The sequence below is a fragment of the Macaca thibetana genome, chromosome 7, assembly GCF_024542745.1.
Source record: "Macaca thibetana thibetana isolate TM-01 chromosome 7, ASM2454274v1, whole genome shotgun sequence".
Taxonomy (NCBI): Eukaryota; Metazoa; Chordata; class Mammalia; order Primates; family Cercopithecidae; genus Macaca; species Macaca thibetana.
The window spans coordinates 123,196,158-123,206,641 of record NC_065584.1 but is presented as its reverse complement, the minus strand read 5'-3'; positions in this window follow the sequence as shown (position 1 = coordinate 123,206,641).

The window sequence follows — 10,484 nt, the reverse complement described above, 5'->3', positions numbered from 1 at the left end:
TGACTCTCTTCTGAATGCTCTCATCTTCTCAACATTTCTCCTTACTTGGGACATGATACCCCTGGTAAGAATCTGGCTGTAGCCAAGTATGATGCTGCTATTCTCATGTGTACCCCTCTAGATGACCATTTTTTTGGCAAATATTTGTGAAGCACCTACTATGTGTGAGGCACACGGGTAAGGTCACTGTGAGTTACAGATGAGTTACTCGCGGACTTTCCAAAAAGAAGGAGAAGCTAGTCCTAGAATGCCTGCACACAGATCACTCTAACAGTGTGTAAGAAAGGAACAGGCATCAGTGTAACTGGAGACCAAACAGGGAGAACGCTTTCAGCCAGGGTGTATGGAAGGCTTCGTGGAGATGTGGGAACTGAACTGGTCTTTGAAGGATATGTAGAATTCGGCTGAGAAGGAAAAACAGCACTCCATGCAGAGATGACTGAGGGAAGCTCCAGAGACAGAGAACACGGGGCATAGATCCGATGAGCTGGAAATGGTTGCATTCGGGTGAGTCAACAGGGACTACGGAAAACATCCACTGGGCCAGGTTGTGGAGGCTTTCCCTATAATGGGAAGGCATTAAATAATCCAGAGGCTGCCTTCACTTCTTAGAACTCCTGTTTGATTTTATTAACTTGAAGATAGCTTGTTTTTCACCATGCTGATCCTAAATCATTCTCAGCTGTTCTTAGCGTCACTATGTCCCCATCTACTATTGGCTCTTGATTTTGATTTGTTTGCTCCAAGTCCCTGTCTGGGTTTCACTCTGTTGTTTCTCGATTTCCGAGAAATCTGTCTTGCCCTGGCTTACACACTGCCCACTTTCTTAACCCAACCTTTGGTAAGATCAGTTCCAGCTGACCAGCTCTGTCATCTCATCTCTTTCCCTGAAGCAGCGGTTCTTTGATACTCCCTCAATCCCTTTAGGAGACTTCAAAAGGCAGGACACCTACAAGTGACATGCTGGGCAACTTACCTGCCCATTGTGGCCTCAGTGTTCTCATTTCTAAAAAGAGAATAGAGGTGCCTCTTCAACCTCTATGAGCACTTCTGAAGCTTACGCTCCATAAGGCAATAACCTCAACTATTTCTGTCCACAGGCCATACCCCCAGCAGTCATTTCCATGGAATAGTTTCATCCTTCCTGAAAGAATGTGCCTATGAAATTGACTGGAAACGGACTTTGAAACAAATTGGACCTGCTACGAAGTCAACTAGCTTTGAGTTATTTATTTCCAACTGGGATGAGAATAGAGGAAAAGATGAGAACAGGCCCAGCTTGCCTTCTTGCCAAAGGGCCTCTCCCCAGGAGATACTGTCAAAGACAAGATAATGGATTAGAAAGCACGAAAAGAAGGTACAGGTGGTATGCAGCACTCTACTCCCTTCTTGAATCTGCCAGATGCTCCCTGTCCTTCACCTCTTTTGGTCATCAGGCTGGCCCTGCTTGATTGACTCTGCCAGCAGAAGCAAGACTTTCCTTCTGGCATGGTTCTCTTTAGATTCAGGTACTTTGCAGGACCCAATTGACCCATCTCCACAGGGCACATGTCTCACACATGGCTGCCTCATGCCACTTACCACCCTGACACTCAGTCGTCTCTTGGTAGTAATCGCCTTTACCATCCGTTTGGCAGGAGTGTGAGGCAGAAATGGGTAAAACCCAGCAAATTACTGAACTGTTAGCCTCAATTTCCTGTCAGGTACTTTAACAAGAGCCCATACATCAGGAAGAATCTAGAGGATCCTGAAGAAAACAGGAGGACAGGACTAGGGCAGGGAGTGCAAAGTCAGGGAGAAGAACTCTTTCTTCACACTTCTAAACTGCTTTTATTATTATTGGGATGTTTCCATACAGGGACTCCACATTAATTATTTTAATTATGATAGCCTTGTAAACTTAGATGTTAGAATCCCATTCTGTAGATGAGGAAACTAAGGTTTTGATGTTCTTATGCCTTATGGTGAGTGAACTTGACAACTGTTCTCATACATTTCTTGGACTGAGGGAAGAAAATATGAGCTGTTGAGACAGAGTCTAATGATAGAAGATTTGAAATGTTTCTAACACAAATAAATGGTAAGTGTTCAAAGGGACAGAAACCCTAAACACCCCGATTTCACCATTATACATATACACGTGTATCAAAATATCACATGTACCCCATAAATATGTAAAATTATTATGTAACAATAAACAATTTTTTTAAGAAATAACGGGGAAAACAATGTGCACTATGATTGTCCTGGATCCTCAAAGCTTTGGAAATCTGCAGCTACTTAACAGAAACAGCCTCAGGCTTCTCAGGGAGAAAAATTTCCATTTCCAGCCCCGAGAGTTTGCCACAAGTATGGCTTCAGAAGATGTGAACTGGGAAAGGCCAGAAACCAGAGAGTGGGAAAAGTGATAGCAGCTGTAGAATCAAGAAGGGACCTTGCAGAGGATGACAGCTTTCATCTCTTTCATCTCAGTAGAAATTGGCCATTTCTACTCACGTCCAAAGAAAGGGAACACAAAATGCACTGATGAGACCAACCTGGCTCAAGCATCAAGGCAGTCTCAAAACTGCTACTAGGAGGAAGGAAGGTCTTGCACTACAAGAGAGGACCCACAGGAATGGGAAATGTGCTCTGACAACTTTTTACATATATATACTTTAAGTTCTAGGGTACATGTGCACAACGTGCGGGTTTGTTACATATGTATACATGTGCCATGTTGGTTTGCTGCACCCATCAACTCACCATTTACATTAGGTATTTCTCCTAATGCTATCCCTCTCTCCCAGCCCCCCACACCCCGACAGGCCCCGGTGTGTGATGTTCCCCGCTCTGTGTCCAAGTGTTCTCGTTGTTCAATTCCCACCTATGAGTGAGAACATGCGGTGTTTGGTTTTCTGTCCTTGTGATAGTTTCCTGAGAATGATGGTTTCCAGCTTCATCCATGTCCCCACAAAGCACCCGAACTCATCCTTTCTTATGGCTGCATAGCATCCCATGGTGTATATGTGCCACATTTTCTTCATCCAGCCTATCGCTGATGGACATTTGAGTTGGTTCCAAGTCTTTGCTATTGTGAACAGTGCCGCAATAAACATTCGTGGGCATGTATCTTTATAGTAGTATGATTTATAATCCTTTGGATATACACCCAGTAATGGGATGGCTGGGTCAAATGGTATTTCTAGTACTAGATCCTTCAGGAATCGCCACACTGTCTTCCACAATGGATGAACTAATTTACACTCCCCACCAAAAGTGTAAAAGCATTCCTATTTCTCCACATCCTCTCCAGCAACTGTTGTTTCCTGACTTTTTAATGATCACCATTCTAACTGGTGTGAGATGGTATCTCATTGTGCTTTTGATTTGCATTTCTCTGATGACCAGTGATGAGGGGCATTTTTTCATGTCTGTTGGCTTCAAAAATGTCTTCTTTTGAGAAGTTTCTGTTCATATCCTTTGCCCACTTTTTGATGCGGTTGTTTTCTCCTTGTAAATTTGTTGAGTTCTTTGTAGATTCTGGATATTAGCCCTTTGTCAGATGGGTAGATTGTAAAAATTTTCTCTCATTCTGTGTAGGTTTCCTGTTCACTCTAATAGTAGTTTCTTTTGCTGTGCAGAAGCTCTTTAGTTTAATTAGATCCCATTTGTCTATTTTGGCTTTTGTTGCCATTGCTTTTGGTGTTTTAGTCATGAAGTCCTTGCCCATGCCTATGTCCTGAATGGTATTGTCTAGGTTTTCTTCTAGGGTTTTTATGGTTTTAGGTCCTACATTTAAGTCTTTAATCCATCTTAAATTAATTTTTGTATAAGGTGTAAGGAAGGGATCCAGTTTCAGCTCTCTACATATGGCTAGCCAGTTTTCCCAGCACCATTTATTAAATAGGGAATCCTTTCCCCATTTCTTGTTTTTCTGCTGACTTTTTTTTTAATACTGCAGATTCTTTTCAGTATTCTATCATTTAAGTGGCTTTTACAGGTAGCTGGAGAAGAATCCAAGACCTCTTCAAGCTTTGAACTTCTCTATGTTCAACCCATAGCAGGCCAGTAAATACTTGTTAATGAGGTAACCAATGGTACTTTGGCCCACAATATCCTCCATGCCTAGAAAGCCCTTCTCTTACTTTGGTCAGCATTATGATTATACTTCAGGCCTGGCTCAAATCCTACCTTTTCCCTAAAGCTTTTCAAAGTCATCTCAATGCACGGTATTCTCCAGGCACTAAATCCAATTACTTAGACTTTGTAATTGTCACTTCTATTCTTAAATAATTAACAACACTGGCAGCACAGAATACCTTATTGCTCCTGCAAGGGGATAAACTGTATTTCACAGTTCTTTTCATTACAGCTAGCATTTGCTGTGGTGCTTTAGTTTTTCAAAGAAATCTGTGTGCCACGCCTTATCTGACACACACAACAATGATGCTGCAAGGCAGGCAGGCTCCTTTGGTTGCAAGTGACAGAAGCTCAACCTGATGGAGCTTAACTAGAAATGAAAACTTAGTAGAACATTGTGTTTGCTCGGAGAATTAAAGAATAATCCAAGACAGATGTAGTGGGCTGGAAGAGTATGAGGGATTTGATGCCTCCGATAGTTCAATAGTCAATTTCTCTCTGTCTTTCATTTCTGCTGTTGAGTGTTGCCCACATTCTTTCCTGTTTTCTTTCGCTTTCTGGGAGAGGGAGTAGAGGAGGGGAGGCGGCTTTCCCTTTGCACATCAATGTTTATAAATCCCACAGACTCAAAATAATTGCAAGATTGGAGTGAGAAAGGAATAATTTCCCTAAGCAAATGCAAGATCTGCACTTAAAGAAAAAGGGGGAAACAAGAAACATGCCAAAAAAAAAAATCTGCACTACAGCAGGATACACTTATTATCCTCTGAAAACTGCATTGAAATTGATACTTAAACAAGCTACAAAGCTATTCTTCAAGTTTCCCAGCATTCTCTCCACTGTGATTTACTATTTCAGTAACTAATATAGAGTCTTGCTCATAATAAAATACTCAACAAAAATTAGTTAACAGAAAATTGATTAAAACTTCCTCTATCACAGGCTTCCTTTCCAAATCAGAATATTAAGACTGTAAGAGAAGAATTACTATAAGAAAATGAAGCTACTGTCAATAATTACAGTGACATATAATTTGGAAACTGTTAAGATAAGAATTATAACAATAGCAATAACAAAACGTGACAATCATCAGTGCTCAATGTATGCCCGGGACCATTCTCACAGGTTTGCATGTGTTAATTCAGTTGGCTACTCCCCACAGCAACTCCTTGGGGAAGGTGATCCCCATTTTACAGAGGAAGAAACTGAAGCCTAAAGAGGTTAAGACCTGCGTAAGATCACACAGATGGCTGGTAGCAGGACAGGGATTCAAACTCCCAACTCTCTGAGTGGGCCTGGGCTCCTGTTCTCTTGCTACCTGTCCTATAGTAGGGATCCCAAAGGGCTGACTACAATCCTATGACCATGGCACTTAAGCCTCCCTCTTCTGAATCAAACTTTCATCACATTTACTCCCCGGTCACCTTTAAATGTGGAGGAAATGGAAAGGAAGTCTTTGGAAAACATAGGTGATCAATGTATCAGGGATATTTCCTGCAGCTAGGAATAGATGTTCTCAAAAAAGTTATGTCTACTCATTTTTGTTCCTTTGTCCAGGTTGTTTCCTTTGCCTGAATCCTGAATCCCTTCTTAAACTTCTCTGCCTTGTCAAAATCTCACTCACTTTAAGACCCCTCTCAAGAATCTCTTTCTCTCTGTAGCTCTTCTTGGCTCACTCACTAACTTCTATGTTCTATAGCACTAGTCATTCACCTCCAATACAAACTTGCCTTCTTCATATATATGTTGACGAGATTATGAGGACCTCCAAAGGCAGGAGCTAATTCTCCCTTGCCTTATTGGTGTCTGGGTCACCAGTGTCCAGTACCAAGCCTGGTAGATAGGAGATGTTCAACGAATGCTTGTTGAATGAGTAGATAAGTGAATGAAAGAAAGCATACTGATATCATCTGCTTCTCTGATTGGGGGACCTACAGGTAGATTCCAAAACGACTTCCAATTCAGTCTCTTGTTACTGAGAGGGATACCAAGACTAAAGTCCTAGGAAGGAAACCAGTGGTCTTGGAGAGAGATCAAAAGAAACAGTTCCTGTACAGTCCCTGGCATTGTTATGTCTGAAATGTCAAAGAAAGAAGAAAGAAAAAATAAACATAAGTTCAGCCATGTAACTACCAAGATGCTATAATCAAATTATTTTGGTCACTGCCTCTCCGTCCTAACCATAGGAGTCCAAAAAGAAGATAATCTGATCTGTGTCAAACACAGAAGAATTCTGGTGGGTGTATTTCCTCAGCTGTATGCACAAGTAACTCATTAGCTCCCTTGTGGGCATGGGCTATGCAATTGGTTTGACTTTTTCAGAAGCTTTCCACTCAAGCTTCTGAAGCCAGATGCTTCCCTACCTGTGCAATGCAGCTGTACACACTCTCCACAGAGCATGCTCAATCGTGAGCTTCAATTTTGCATACCCAGAAAAGGAAGAACTGTCACTCCCTCCTACAAATATTGGAAACTAATGCACTTTCTGGTAGACTATAATTAGAAATAATAGAATCAAAAAACTATAGACCTAGAAGATTCTTGTAAATATGGTGCTACCCCTCATCTCACTTATCTGAGAAATCAAATGCCTTTCCAGGATTACATAGCTAATCAGGAGGACTGGTGAGCACATATGCACCTCAGAGAAATTTATTCTTGTGTGTGTAATAAAACTCATTTTTAGGTAAGAACGCTCCAGCATTATTGCATCCATTCAAAATTATTTGCAAAAGAATCTCTAAGATCCCCAGACACTCTAATATGGGTCAAATTGGATATAGTTCAAAGGCAGGGTAAATTTTAATTTATGATACTCTCCAGGAGGGAGAAATGTTTCTGGCCTCTTGGAGAGTCTGTAGAACCAAAAATGTGCTAGAAACCTAGAGATTCAAGATGTAGGATCTTGAAAACAGATTTGGAAGATTAGAGAAGTTCATGAAAAAGGACAGAAGGGGTGGAGGATTATTTCGAGAGATGAGCCCAGCCATTGAAAGAGAGTGTTAAGTATGGTTGTTTATCAACATTTGCTACCCAATCCTGGGTGAAGAGTATGCTTGCTTCTTGAACATCAGGCTTGGCTCTGTGACATGCTTTAGCCAAAGATACATGAGTACAAGTGACATGTGTGGTCTCCACACAGCAGGATATAGTTCCCCATGTACTTGTTTGCCTGACTTTGGAATCATAAAGTCCTATGCTTGGTTTAGCTTCCATGAGCTAGATTCCAAGTAGCTACAACAAGCAGTCTTTTTGCCAGTCCCTGGTGGACATGTGGTATAAGCAAAAAATACAATGTGCTATTTTAAGCTTATGAAATTTAGAGGTAGAGATATAGCATGATATAACCTATCCAGTCTAAAAGAGACTAAGAAGCCAAAGCAAAGATGAGGTCTGTCAGTTCTGAGAAGAAAGGCTTATTAATTAAACCGGGCGACGTTGGATTCCAGCTGAGTTGTGTACCTATCATGTGCCTACATGTACAACCTTCATATTCTGAATTTGCTAAGTAAAGAACTTTGTAAAGTCACTGCAGTGTCTCAAGCCAAATGACGACTCACAACAGAGAAGAAGGATCAGAAAGGACAGTGGAGTAAAGCAGGGCCCCCACCCAGGCAAAGCCCCTGGACTCTAAAAGCAGAGAAGATTCATCAAAAACCCACACATTCCCATTTATAATTTGCGCTTGGCATTCCCATCACATCTTTACTTTCATTTCACATTTAGTGGCCTGTGCATCTCATCTCATCTCCAGTGGCATCTGTTCATCTGACTATATATACATGAGAGTATATGTGTGCCTGTGTGTGCTCATGTGCATGCCCAAATATTCAGAAAATACTTTCTAGATACAGAGAATACCACACACTCTTCTCTATATAGATGCTTTCTTTTCTCTAAATGATGCAGCTTCCACCCAGTAGCATTAACATAGATCTAACACTCAATGGCGAATTCCTGTTAGAATTGGGGCCATGGTTACTGCTGCTACCACTGGCCCAAACCAGAGTATTATCTCATGTTAGATGCCAACGCCAAGACATTGAAAGAAGGTCAAGGCTTTAACTTATACATCACTTCAGTTGACACTCTCTTTCAAAGAGCATATGTCATTTACTACACAAGTTAAAGAGCACTGGAAATTTCTAAACTGAATGTTTTAAATATGGGTAAAAAGAGAATCAGCTGATCCATAGATTTCAGAAGACAAAGGTGAAATTCACCTGCTAATGAATCAATTCTATATATTTCCATTTCCATCATCACTTATTTTATGTAGGATTCACCTGCACATGAGAATCCCAGAGAATTAGTGTTAAAAGGTGCATTGGTCTAATCTGCTCCTTTTATTGAAAAGCTGGAGACTAGAGAGGTTAAGTGGCAAGTCAGCTCCAGCAGAATGGTACTGGCTGCTTTGTACATAAGATCATTTTTTGAAGCTGAATCTTGATTAGGAAGAACTTGCTCCTTTCTTTCTGTCCTTCCCATCAACTACTGGCTGCTTCATCCATAAGGAGTCCAATTTTCAAAGCTGGATTTTGACCAGGAGAAACTTGCTTCTTTCTTTCTGTCTGTCATTTTCATCAGCACAGCCTCCATCAGCCTCTCATTATGTGCCTGTTTACTTTGTGTTTTACTAAATGCCCTTTATAGACCTTGCAGAAGCTATTTTGGTAGCTTCCTGTGCACAGAAAATGTTTTGTTTAGGCTCTACCTTATGTTCAGGGTGTCTGGGGCCTGTTGAAGTTGATTGGGTTAAAAGAAAAGAAACAAGGGGTCAGATAACAGAGAAGGACAGTTATAGACATGGCTTTAACTCTCTCCCCCACCACTCCCCTGCATGCCTCTGTCTTATCCTGTCCCACTCCTCTACAGTTAGAACTCCAAAACATCCATTGAAATAGTTCTGGCAGCAGAATTAGAGGAAGTCTATGTACCTTGGAAATGAAGCTCACATTCTAGAGAATGTGATCTCAGATATCAGAGTTTCATCCATTATTGCAGTCTTAAATCAAACGGCCCTTAGGAAACATCTCTGCTTACCACAAATTATAATATAGCTACAAAAATTATTTCTGTAGTAAGTAATTTTCCATGAAAACAACACTTCTCAGTCTTTTGGGACATAGTTAAAACATGACTTAGATTGAAGTTGTTTTTTATATGCATTTTTTTAAATGGAAAGAAGACTTCAAAATTCCCTAAGCATCGTGCATTTTTAATCTTGCATAGCTTGACTTCTCAGTAGAAAACTCATCTTAGGAAAGGAGGCTTATTCCAACAGACACTTTTTAAACTTTATCCACAAGAAGGCTAAAGTTGATCTGTGAGTTGTTCATGTCTTAGAAGAGTCTTTGGACAGAGAAAAGAAGCCAACCATTGCCCACTTTGCCTGGAACCACAAAAAGCTGCACCTGAATCCAAACTGAACTGAAGAATTAAGATCAAGTATTAGGAAATCTACTTTTACAGCAAGTATACACTGAAATGGATCTCCCGTGGTGGAGGACATTAAGAAATATCTTCCTATACTATATATAATTTAGAGATCTTTAATTTCAACTAGTCCAGATAGAGCACTGCCTAAAGGCAAAGATATGTGTTAGATATCATATCCAAAAGTCACTACTAGTCTGCCCTGACCCGAGATAAAAATAGAGATCAAGGCCCCTAAGATAGGAAAAAAAGACCTCATTTAAGTAGGATCTAAAAGACCAGTCTTTATCCAGCCAGTGAAAAACAAGTTGCGAGAGAGGCCTGAGTGTCTCTAGACTCTGATGGGAAGGGGTCAGTAGAAGAAGAAATGTTATAAATACAAGAAAGAGAGGATACAGTTCATAGGGCAATGACTGAGGAAGGTGACAATGACTGGAGACAGATGGGGGCATTCACCTTGGAGAGAAGGAGGAACAACTTTTCCACTGTAATAGAAAAAAGAAGCATGTGGGTGCCAGCAACAAGAAAACAGGCTTGTAGATTAAGGTCTGGTTTGCAGATTTACTCACAGAAATTTGGTGCAGTTCACTTCTGATTGTTTCTCTTTCTGCAGTAGGTCATCTGTTGACTTTGGTCAGTAGGACCAGTCAGAGATTGAAGGCAAGTGGGACAGAGTGAAAAGGTTGTAGAAAATAGAGGAACAAGCTGACTGAAGAAACACAACAGACCTGCCAATGGTATTAAATCATGAGTTGACTATTAATTCATAATGATGATAAAAACAGCAAATTGATTTCCTCAAGCAGGGAACAGTTCTCTGATATAAGAAGATAGAAGAATCTATTTGGAATCCACTCAGAGTTAACTGACATTTCCATGACTGCACGCACTTATCCGTTTCTTCTCACCTATTCAAGAGCAGCATT